This window comes from Pteropus medius, unplaced genomic scaffold (assembly GCF_902729225.1).
Source record: "Pteropus medius unplaced genomic scaffold, Ma_sr-lr_union100, whole genome shotgun sequence".
Classification (NCBI taxonomy): Eukaryota; Metazoa; Chordata; class Mammalia; order Chiroptera; family Pteropodidae; genus Pteropus; species Pteropus medius.
This window is the reverse complement of record NW_024354503.1, coordinates 15599171-15611551: the sequence shown is the minus strand read 5'-3', so window position 1 is coordinate 15611551 and position 12381 is coordinate 15599171. Positions and strand designations below refer to the sequence as shown.

Sequence of the window (12381 nt, the reverse complement as noted above, 5' to 3'; positions counted from 1 at the left end):
CTTTTACTCAATCTACAGCAGTTTTTACATAACACTAATAATAAAGCTTAGTCTCTGGTGAGTTGTTATCCTTCCCTCTCTGGAGGAGTACTTGGCTTGCCACAGCAGGAGGAACTGCTCCCCTGTTCTGGAAAGGAGCTAGCTGGCAGCATATTGGTGTATTCGAGGATCTTTTGGTTGCAAGAAAGGGAACTCATAGAAGAGCAAGTAAGATGGGGAGTAATTATAAGGAAGGGGAGTTTTCTGACCCAAATACTAGAAAGGCAGCTAGGCCTCATGGGGCTTAGAATATCATCAAGTACTTTCTCCTCCCCTCTGCCCTCCCTCTACACCCAGTGAGAATCTTTTCTCCCTGACACACTGGCCTTTCTGTCCCATCCATTTGCATGGCCCCAAAATATAACTGCTCCAGAATGGTGGCTTTGACCCTGAGTCATTCCAGCCTTATAGTCTGCCCCCACAGCTGACCCAATTTCCCAAGTACTAATACCAGAAGAGAGAATTTGATTGCTTTAGGTTGAATCAGGGGTCTTTCCTTAATCTAGTCATGCTGAAGATGTAATGTGACACATTCTTTGAGAAAACAAAATGGTAGTAAACAATGTATAACTCTAGTATATTGGTATTATTGTTCAACTCTTTTAGACTTCATGATACAATAGCTCACTGTATTAGTTGTCTATTACTGTATAACAAAGTACCCCAAAAGTTAGCAGCTTTAAAACAACAGGCATTTATTATATCACAGTTCTGTGAGTCAAGATCCCAGCAACAGCTAAGCCGAGTGTTTCTGCCTTAGGGTCTCTCATGAGGTCTCTCAAGCTGTCCCCTGGAGCTGCAGTCATCCGAAGGGTGAGCTGGGGGATAATCTGATTCCAGGACATGCAGAAAACCTTGGTTCCTCACTGACTTTTGGCTGGAGACTTCAGTTTTTCACCATGTGGCTCTCTCCATAGACTCAGTGTCCTTAGGACATGGCAGCTGGCTTCGCCCAGAGTGAGTGTTCCAGAGAAGGCACCTAAGATGGAAGCTGCTGTCTTTTATAAGCTAGCCTCAGAAATGATGAACAGTCACTTCTGCCCTATTCCATTGGTTACAGAGACCAACCCTGGTACAATGTGGGACAGGGTCTACAAAAGTAAGAATACCAAGAGGAAAGGCTTATTGGGAATCATCTTGAAAATTAGCTACCATACTGAGTCAATGAACATTATTTAGGGCTTACTCTGTGCCAGGTGCCAGGAGTTGAGAGGTATATTACATGGTTTCTGCCCTTGAGGAGCTCACTGTTTAGTATGGGGAAGCCATACAAAAACAATACCATATGTCTCCTGAGCACTTGCCTTTGTCCACACATCTTTCACACTGCCACCACACTTATCCTTATGAAATTCAAATTCATTCATAGCAGCCTCTTATTTAACTGTCCTTAATGGGTCCCCTTTGCCTAGAAAGTTTTTAAAATTTTTTTAATCACCCCCTACAAGGAAGAAATACATTTTATATCACAAACCAGGACCTACATACATAGACACATTTGTAACAGAAACATATTTTACAATAGTTCACTCCCTCACTAACTGCCATGTAGTCTGATATTTTCTATTCTGGGCTATTTCATTTCTTTAATGAAAGCTGGTCACAGTGTCATGTATTTCACAAAGTATTGCATGTGACATGCAATGTGGAAAGTAGCCTCAAGAATCAGACTTCCATGAGCTACAAAGCCCCTCACTGTCTCCCTGTCTGAAGCTCCCCTTCATTTATATTTAATAACCCTCCCCACCCCAACCCACCCCACACACAAAGTTCCTCTACTTGGAGCTCTTTCCTCACTTTCCCCACATTATTTGGAGAACTCTTACTCATCCTTTAAAACCCAGCTTTAAAGTAATTCTTCTTCCCCTCTTTCCTTGGACAGAAATGCCTGCTCCCTCCCGTGGCCCCCAGAGCATTGCAGTAACACTTGGCGACTGTCCTGCCTCCACTTCCAGCCTACCCTAGGACCAGGTTCCCCAAGCCCACACGATATATTTTCATTGAATCTCTCCAACCGTGTTTACGAGGACATTGAACAAATTAGCATCACACAAATGACGATGCTGCAAATGAGCAGTGTGCAAAGTTAGGGGGTGTTGCAGGCAGGTTCCTGTCAGGGGAGCCACGTGCTGCAGAAAAAGGCTCCCTCCCTCTGCGGGCCGCTGGCTCACCCGTGCATCCATCTCAGGTACAATTCTCACCGGAACTTACCGCCGCGGTTCATTACCTCGGTTCAATTTAGCTGCTCTGGTTTCTTTTTTGTTTTTTTTTTCTACTTTTTTATTTGCTTGTGTTGATGAGGACAGCCTAGTGAGAAATGGAGCTTTAGGCAGTGCAGATAGAAAGGCCTCTATATCTGTACCCGCCCTGCAGGAGAGGGTTTCCTTTCTGAAGTGGTACGGAAGGAGGGTTTTGAGGTTTTTGAATATTTGCTTCTAAGTATCTAAGTAAGAGATTTGTTTGCCCACATTGCACTCTTCTTGGCAAGGTAGCAGCCCGACAAAATATTTTCTGGTTGGTTTTGCCTATACGTGGTTTTCATTTTTGAGGGGAAGAAGAATTGACACCTTGGTTAAATTGTACGAAAATATAATGGCTGCTTTTTACCAAAATACAATTGCTGTTAAGGGTGGAAGCTAGTATGATTCCCAGGCCCAGCCTCTTGGGAGTTGCTGATAGACTATGCTGTGAACCATAACCGGAGAAGAAAAAAAAATTAGACATGAGCCAAAGCACTTAAGTTATTCCTTCTCCAGTATTCTCATTTCTACATTTGTCAATGGCTGTGTAACTGCCCAAGGATATGCCGACTTGATTGTGATGTGTGCATATTTGAGGGAGGGAAGGGGGAGGGAGGTGAAAACAGACTGTAAACAGATAATTACTGTAGAGTGTGATAAATAGTATAACAGAGGTGTGCATCACATGCATAAAGAGGGGAGTCATTTTCACTTTAAGCAGTATTTTTCAAATGAGGGTTGCCCCCATTAGAGGATGGTAAAATCCACTTATAAGGTGGCTAACAGCATTTTAAAAAATGAAATAGAATAGAATGAAATATATCAAGTTAAATCCTCCATAGTAATCTGTATTTAGATAGCGATTTTCAAAACTGTTGCTTCACATATATTTATTGTGTTGCAATGTGAAATCTTTTCTTGAGAGTGAGTTTCAGGCAAAGATGTTTGAAAGCCACTGCTGTAGGGGATGGAAGAAGGCTTCCCAGAAGAAGTGGTATTTGAGCTGGGCCTTGGAGAGTGGACTTGCCCCAGAGGAAGAAAGGCATTCCAGGCAGAGGGCAAAGGATATGCACATGTCAGGAGGAGTTTGTTCAGGGGCAAGATATTCTCCGTGATTGGACCGCAGGATACTGGGAGAGGAGCTGCTGGAGAGGGGAGACAGGTAGAGCTAATTAATGAACCACCTAAAAGTACATATGTGGTTCCTTAACTCTCCCCAGAAATTTCATTTCTCTGGTGATGGGTTTGGCCTTGGGAATCTATTTCTAATAAGCTTCCCCTGGCAGTGAGGTACTGACAGAGGTGTGACACAACCAGCGCTGGGTTTTAAAAAGGTAACTTAGACAGAAGATTGGTTGGAGGGAAGTAAAATTGGGAGGCCAGAAAGAGATGAGAGCCTGAATTTAGGTGAAGGCAGTTGGTGGAGAATGGGTCTGGATTTGAGGCAGGTTTTGGAGGTGGGTTGCATGATTTAAGGGAGATGAGGGAATGAGAAGAAAGCATAGACAATCCAGAAAACCTAGGGGCTTGGTTATGAACACAGAGCAAGAGACTCAGAAGGGGAGATAATTACTTGAGTTTTGGTTTCTGCCCATGGTTAGCAAGAGTAATTCATTGAGTTTTCACCATGCCCCATGTAACTCTACCTCAAGAGCATACAGGTCCTTTGCTTTGATTGCCCATCTCTAAACAATCTCCTGATTGTCTTAGACCTGTGTTTACCTGGCTCACAGAGGACAGGTAAATACACCTAATAGCTAGTTGATCAATATGATTCACAGTGAGGGACATGTATAAACTTTTTGGGGTACAAGAGTACTTTGCTCAGGGTGTCACCTTTATAGTATTAGAGTACCTAAGAAATGGAACTAGTAATGACAAGATTTAGGAAAGAGAATTGTATGGTCTGAGGGCTATTTCATGTAGACACTTAAAATGCTTGATTGTATGTGCTCAAATAAGAATGTGGCTCTTGAGTGATCAAAATACTTGTGGAGGTTATACTCCCTCCGTTTGTTGTTGTTGTTGTTGTTGTTTTTCCAGTATTGGTGCCTGCTTAGTGCCTACATATTTCTTTGTCTTCAACTTGTATTTACGAGTCATATTTTAGGGTGTTTCCTCTTTTAGATGTGTTACCTCTTGGTAGTTTTAGATGTGTTACCTCTTGGTAGTCAGTCCTAAAGGACACTGACATTTATTGAGCAAGCCCCTTTACATGGGTACCCTATCTTAGAGGCTGACTTTCTCACCAAATTCTGAGGGCGCTTTATAGTAGCACCCTACAGCCTACGAGACCTCTCTTCTACTGCCTCTATAATCCACCATCCTCGGGGGTATGGTGGAGTGGAAGGAATGCTCTGTTTTGGAGAGGTTAGGAGTTCTGGTAGAGCACCACAGGGGCCTGGGAGCTGGTAGGTGACACCTCCCAGCCAGGCCTTCCAGCGGCAGGTGGTGCCCTCCTAACCTGATGACTGTCCTCCCCCTCACATACTCTGTGGGGAAACAGGCTGGATGTGTAAGAGTGGGAGTGCTGAATGCCTCTTTTTTTTTTTTTTTAACAGTTCTGCTTATACTCCTTATCCTTGTACCAAAAGCTTGTAGGAGTTCAGATTTTTTTTTAAGTCTGTCAAGGAAAATAACCAGCTTGAAATATGTCATGACTAGAATAGCCTTAGTCTCTACAAAAATGATTTAAGTGTTTATATTCATGCATCAAATAAAATAATATGTAGGCAAAGTATTGAAAACATTTGTAATCACTCCAAATAAATTGCTTGTTTACCATTGCTTTGAAAATGATTCCATTTTACCTCTGATAATAGTATTATTAACCACAACATTAATGGCAACTATTGCTGAGTATTTACTATATACCTGGCACTAAAGGCAGGGTTTTGTATGTCATTTAACTTTTCCCCTACCAACCTGAGATATAGGTATTGTTACTTTAATTTTACAGATGAGAAAACTGAGGGGAGCGAAGTTAAAGTAGGCCAAGATCACATGGCTAAAAAATGGCAGTGATAAAGCTCTAATTGATGGGGGTCGGGGAAGAACTCTAAACCATAAGACTATACTGCCTGTGATCAATTGGACAATGGTTTTATGTGTTTCAGGGAGATTTACTGTACTCCCTTAATATATAAGGCTCTAGGTAGAGATATACTCATTTCTTGTATTCTTACACATCTTTGTGGACGGAGCTGTTTTTCTTTTGTTGTGCAAGTATTGATTGTGACGTAAGTATGTCCAAAGTACTCTGTTAGGCTCTTAGAAAATGGAGAGCCCTTGAGGAGTTCCCTATCCATAAGGGAACAGAAGAGAGGTATATAAGGTTGAATCATATGAGATTGCCACTGGGAATTTACACAGGAAGAGTTCACATGATTCAGCCTGACACACAACTAAAATAAGGTGACATGCTAAACTTTTTACATACACTAGTTCCTGAATCCTTAAAATAACTTTCAGACATAAGTACTGTTATTATCCCCATAATGAGGAAGTTGAGTAAAGTCACTTGCCCACAGCCACACACTTGGTGTATGACAGGTGGAATTTGAGCCCAGGTCAGTCTGAGTTACAGAACCAGTGCACTTAAGCCCTGTAATGTAAGTTCCTCTAGAGGTACAAATAAAGATATACACCTTATTTATGCACATTGAGAATTCTTAAATTTTTATTTCACAAACACTACATAGAGCACTCATCTGGCATATTGCTATTTCTGTGATCTGGACACATCTGGTCATGCGAATCACCACCTCAGTTCCCCCTCTGAGAATTTGCATTTTCCCCCTCTGAGAATGGCCAACTAACAAGGGGAACATTTGGAGGGGGCACGTGCGTGTACACACACACACAAACACACACACACACACACACACAAAACAGAAGAATTTTCACTTTTAATTGTTATGTGGACATTGGGCCTGTTTATTTCAACTTTAATTACATCTTTTTTTTTCCCTATGTCCAATTGCCCTTCTTTCTAGGTCACCTAGACAGATGGGAACCATAGAAGTAACCATTTAATTGTACATAATTAAATTATAGGCAATACAATTAAATTTATGTGTATATAGTCAAACCATTTTAAGAATTTTCCTCTTAAAAAGTTTCCTAATCTTGTATTCAGGTACCCAAATTCTGTCTGTATAAACCATAATTAAAATTTTACATAGGTGTATCCCTTATTTAAAATGTTTTTAATCACATGGGGAAAATTAAGTTGTTTTTGTTTGTTATATTAAATGATTTCAATTTTGGTGGTGCCTGGTGAATCTGAAATTCTCCCCACAGCTATCCCAATATTTTGCAGCCTTCCAAAAATGTAAAATTAGATTGACAACTGGCATTCTCGAAGTAGGTCTTCAGGTAAGCAAAGGGATGTCCCCTCTGCCTACACCACAGTACTGAACCCTGTTTATTTTCAAACAGGGAAGACTTCTTGTTTTCAAGATCCTTTTCAGGACTTGAAGAGAGGATGAGTTTTTGAATCAACCTGACTTGAGTTTCTTCCACCAACCTTTGTTAGACCGATGACTCCAGGCAAATTACTGAAACCACTGGGAGCCTCATCTTCAAAATCAGGATAACTAAGCCTTATTGTACAGGTTTTCATTAGGTTCATACAATAATGTATTTAAGTATCTAGGTGGCCCTTAGTAGACCTTCAATAAATGTCAGTGCTCTTATATTTGAGCATTCTTTAAAAAGCCTGCAATATGTATACTCTTTACGGGTATATGAATTGTTTTGTTTGGCGATCTTTTAAAGTCAGATTTGTATTTCTTTGGGGTTTGTGCAAATTTGGGAGAATAGCTTTCTGAAATCCATTAATATTTCATTGGAGCTATGGAGCAACAGCTGTAAAACTTGCTTGGTTGGTCCTAATTGCAATAATACATGGACTCTTTTGAAATGTAATTCTTCAAAATGGGCATTATAATTAAATTCCAACCAATCCAAAGGCACTTTAAAACATGTTTAAAAATTTCCCAAGCCAATTAGAAAACTGGTTGGTCCAACTGTCAAGTGCAGAGAAATATGCTAATTTATGCAAAGACTACTGTTCCAGGAAGGCCTTGGCTGAATGAGAAGTACAACATGTGAGAAAACACCTCAAGGATAATATGTGATACAGAAATCACTGAATGTATTTTTAAGGAATGTTTAAATACAAAGCACACATTGTGAATGACAGCGGCAGTTACTGGAACAAGATATGGTTTTCTTTTTTAAAAAGGATTTTCTATCTTGAATATGACAACATTTATGCTTACCTTAACATTTATTTTGTGCAATATAGTTACCGTATCTTTGTATAAGCAGGCAAGGTGCACCGTTATTACCATTTCATATTCTAAGGGGATGTAGAAACTAAACAATGTCATGTAAATTAAATCTAGGGATAATTTTATTTAGAACTCACTAAGTATCTGCGGCACATGGTTTTGAGTATTTTTTATCAGCAGAACCCTTTGCTATATGAATTACAAACTATGATAATTTTAGAACATTTCTGAGGCTTATACATGCATTTTTAAAATCAGCATTACATTGTTAAAATCAGCATTACATTACATTACAATTTGTCTTTTACCTATCCTTTATGTTTATTTAAACTAAGACAACAAAATCCCCACTATATTTTTGTGGGCATTTACAGGAAAAATAAATGTAGTTAACCTAGACCACAAAAGCACCCTCTCCCAATCCACTATCATAGTTAACATTTACTTAAATGCTGTGGAGCTAGCTAGTTTATGGAGATATCTCCAAACTGAGATTGGAGATTTAAAATGGATGGTAACTACACTTAAAAGATTGAGTGGCTCCCTTTTTAAAATGGGATTATGTAATGAAAGTTCCACAAATGTGTTGATAAAGGATATCTACATACAAAGAGAAGGCAGTAGGAACTGGATGTTTTGAGTGGAACTTACTCAGTTCCTCACCTACACCTTGGCCGCTAAAGTTGTTTTGTTTTTTCCTGTTTAATGTTGACATACAGGTTTCACAGATAAAGTTTCACAGCATTTGGGAATGGAAAAAGTGGGTGTTGCAAAGGAAAGCCTAGTACATTTAAAAGTTAGAATAAATCGGTTATTTGCGAAATAACTGACCCTTTAGATTTTTTTTTTAAAGCATATGCAAAGAAGTATTTACTAGGGCTTGTTCTAAATAGAGTTCTAAACACTGTTTTTTTTTAAACACCCCCCCTACACTTCGAGCTAAAACTGGGGTGTGTGTGTGTGTGTGTGTGTGTGTGTGCAGGGCGCCTGCGGAGAATAGCACGCATCTTGTAGATCTTAATTAAAAATAATAATAAATAAACCTGTTTCTTGAATAAACCAGTACATTTATGAAGTTAAAAAGAATCCCAAAGGAAACAGGAATTAACAGCTTTGGAGAGCTTGATTTAAAAAAAAATTTTTTTTTCTTAATTAAAAAAATCCTAATCTCCACATTTTTTGCTAGGCGAGAACCGAAGTTTGGAGGTAGACGAGCAGGCGAGCGGTTTGCCCGGGCGCAGAGCATGAAGGCCGGGCGGGCGCGGGGAGCGGGCGCCCGCCGCCCGGCGCGGGGGTGAGCAAGAGAGAGAGCGGAGCGCGTGTGGCCGGCGCCGCTCGGCCGGGAGCTCCCGCGCCCGCGCCCCGCGCCCCGCGCCCGCCGCCGCCGCCGCCGCCCCTGGTGCGATGGCGCAGAAACCCCGTTGACAAGGCACTGCTTTTTCATGACGGTGAGTTTCCCTTTGAGTGTATTATAATTTTGTGATAAAAATTTCAAGGAGAAAAAAAACACACAACCTCCTTCCTCTGCCTCTTTCCTTCAGGGAGGGGACAAGCAAGGGAGGGGGGTCTGGAGATCTGTCTCCAGACAGACAGAAAAGAAAGAGGAGCAAATTAAACACCGAGTTGCCAAAACCAGGATATTAGGTTTCAGCACAGAGAGCTATTGGCTAAGGCTGTGTTTTTTTTTGGGGAAGTGGGTTTGTGGGTGGGTGATGGTGGTGGTGGGTGGGTTTTGGACACGGAGAAAGGGGAATCGAGTGATGTTTCCTGCGCCCCGGGCCAGGAAGACCAAGTTCAATGTCTCAGGCAGGGGGCGGGGGCAGTGGTGGCAGGAGCAAGGCAGCGGGGCGCCTCGGGGTGGGGGGCCCTGGCGCCTTTTTTTTTTCCATGGATGCATTCTGGAGCGGGGGAGAAGGAGAGCCTGGGAAGGGGGGTGGCGTGGCGGTTGGTGGTGGGGTGGAGAGGGGAGGGAAGCCTTTTAATGACTCATTGATTGAGCCGGTTTAAAATTAGTTGTGTGCGCGAGTGTGTGTTTTCCGCCCCCCGGAGCCGCCGGGAGCCGGGAAGGAGGGAGCGGGGCTCGGCTAGGGGAGGACGGCGCGGCGGGGCCGCGAGCAGGGGGCAGGGAGGGCCAGGAGTGACGGCGGGCGAGGAAGAAAAATCAGCTTTTCCAATCTCCTCCCCTCTGTTCCCCCCCGCCCCCGTTTCTTTTTTCTCTTGGAAGCTCTTGGGTGTGAATCGCGTTTTCTTTCTTCTCGGCAAAATGGACCCTGCGTCTCGGGGGGGAGGGGAGAGGGTGGGGAAGGAGGCGGCAGCGGCGACCGGGTTTATTTTTCATCCTGGTTTCCTCCTTCCCGCGGCTTCTGCGGGCAGCCACGGCGGGCAGAGCTCGGGGCCGATCGCCCGCCCCAACCCAGTGCCCGGCTGGGTTCTCCGCGCGAGTCTGCTGGCGGGACTGCCCGTTCCCCGCAGCATCGTTCCCTGACCCAGAAGCACCGCCGAGGACCCGCAGCCGGGCCCGGAAGAACTCTCACGGCGCGCGGAGGACCCGCGGCCCAGGCAGGCCCCTCCTGCGGGGCCCGCGCGGCCGGGCCGAAGAGGAGCGAGACTCTGACGGCATTATTTTGGCCGAGAGTGCGCGGGCCCGATGCGGTTTGCGCCCCCCAAGTCGCCCGGAATATAGGATCTTGCGGGGGTGGGGGGTGGTGGCAGTTGGAAGACGCTAAGATGGCGCTGGGTCTGGCCCGTCGCCAGGGCTGGTGGCGCAGTTGCTCCGCGGGCGCCATCTTCCCTGGCGTTGCGGGCGGCGCCCTTCGCGGGCGCTTCACTGGTCCGGGACCCGTGAGGTCCGGGGCGAGTAGCAGCCACGCTCCGGGTTCTGCAAGTTGCTGCGGGGGCCAGAGCCGCACTTCCGAACTCAGGGACCGCATTTCCTTGTTCTCCCCCATGCCCCCAGACCCAAAAGACCGCCAGCACGGAGGGGGAAGCTGCATCTTGCTCCATGAAGCTGATGGGTTCCCTTCCTGCGCCCGCATCCCCGCGGCCAGCATTGGGTGAGGGGTTCCCCTCATCTCTCCTACGACCTGAAACCAGACGGTTTTGTGTCTCCTGGCCTAGCTGGGGGCATGGCACTGAGGCTTTTCCTTCATCCTGTTTCAATTTTGAGAGTAGCGTCAAACCAGGTTACAAAATTGCAGAAGTGAGTCCAATAACGTGGTTCTCTGTAGGGTACCCTCTATTTTATTTTTTAGTTGGTCATTTTAAAACAACTCTGGAGACACATCTAGTTGTCAAATCGTGAGAAGGTAATGGGATGCAGTATTTGAAACTTCTTGTTGGCTTTCATATTACTTATTTCCAGTGGTAGTGAATTAAAACAGTTTTTTAGAACTCTGATCTGAAAAATTAAACTCGCTTTGAAACGAGAAATTTTTTTTCTTTTATAAAAAAAAATTGCTCTCTTTTGGGTCATTTCTTCAATATAAAGTGTTTCCTTACAAACATCCAATAAGTATTCATCTGTCTTGTAATAGTTCTATGTCAAGAGAAATGTGGGTTTTGAAAAGATTGAGAGGAGGGAAAATATAAAGCGCTGATCTCTAGGAGTCCACAGAAGTGGAAGTAAATCATTAAATTCAAGTAACAGTGGTACCAGTAAGTGTGTCCTTGTGCTTTAAAAAACTATGTAGTGGATGTTTTAGACCCATAAGAATGACCATATATTGAACACTTGTATGCCAAGAACTGTGCTTGGTGCAGTATTGATTTTATTATCTCTATCAGGGAAGGAACTAAGGTTAACCAAGATAGATTAACTGTTCAAGGTCTTAGCAGTTTTAAATGGTGGAAGTGACATTGGATTCCAAAAGCCATGTTCTTGGCTCTGAGCCTATGGTTTCTAAATCTGAGCATTAGAATCCACTGAGGGGATGTTTTTTAAACAAATTTGCAACATCACCTCTCCATTATTGGTTAGGCCAGTTGGATTTTCTCCAAAAAAGTCTAACGTGTTAGGTAATCTCAGTTTTAAGATGACTTTCAACCTTTTGATGCTTTTAACTCTCTCCCAATTTTGAAATCTGGCCCACCCAGGACCCCCTAAATCTGAATATGTGGGAGTCAGTGTTATTCCAAAACTCTCCAGATGATTCCAGTGTGACACAAATCCACATTTCACTACTACACTGCACTGTGCTGCTGGCTCTGTTTTTGAATTGGAACGTGAGACTTGGTTCGTATCATTCTGAGTTTCAGTAGTTTATTATTCACATTATTCTCATTTTTGTTTTTTTTCCTATAGTTGCCATTTATCAAGTTGTCGATGAAACTGCTTTCTTACAGAAAGAAAGGTTAGGTATTCTAAGACTTTAAAAGCTCAGTACATTTTTAAAGTGTATCATCTCATTCTTCCAAGAAGTAAAATAACATACAGGCTTCTAGGTCTAGCCAGGCCTTCTAGAATTAAATCTAGGATTGATAAAGAAATTAGTAATAGAGTAGGAAGATCCTGAAATAAAAGCCTAGAAATAAATCCTTGGAAGAAAGGGTTATTTTCTGAATTTCGAATTGTATCTTTTGAGTTTTAGGAAGTAGGATGGGGAAGTTATTCTAAACATGAGACCTAGTAGAAACAGTATATATACAGACACAGAAGGTCAGGAAGAAACATTCAGAGCAGGTGATGAGTAGCTGATCTGACCAAAATGAGAACCAAGTCAGTGATGAAATCATTAACTTCTCTGAAGCAAGGACCAAATACTTATTTGGTGCTTTCCTTTCTTTATTCTCAAATCACTGTTGTGTTT

The 12381-nt window shown here is 43.0% G+C and overlaps 1 protein-coding gene across 2 annotated transcripts in view; it reads left to right on the top strand.

Annotated features, from left to right (window-relative positions):
• BICRAL (BICRA like chromatin remodeling complex associated protein) overlaps positions 1 to 12381 on the top strand; it is a 93774-nt gene that overhangs the window by 12820 nt on the left and 68573 nt on the right. For both annotated transcript variants that reach the window (XM_039854656.1, XM_039854655.1), the window contains exon 2: positions 8763 to 9024. The gene's annotated coding sequence lies outside the window, so the exon portion shown is untranslated. The remainder of the gene's footprint in view (positions 1 to 8762; positions 9025 to 12381) is intronic.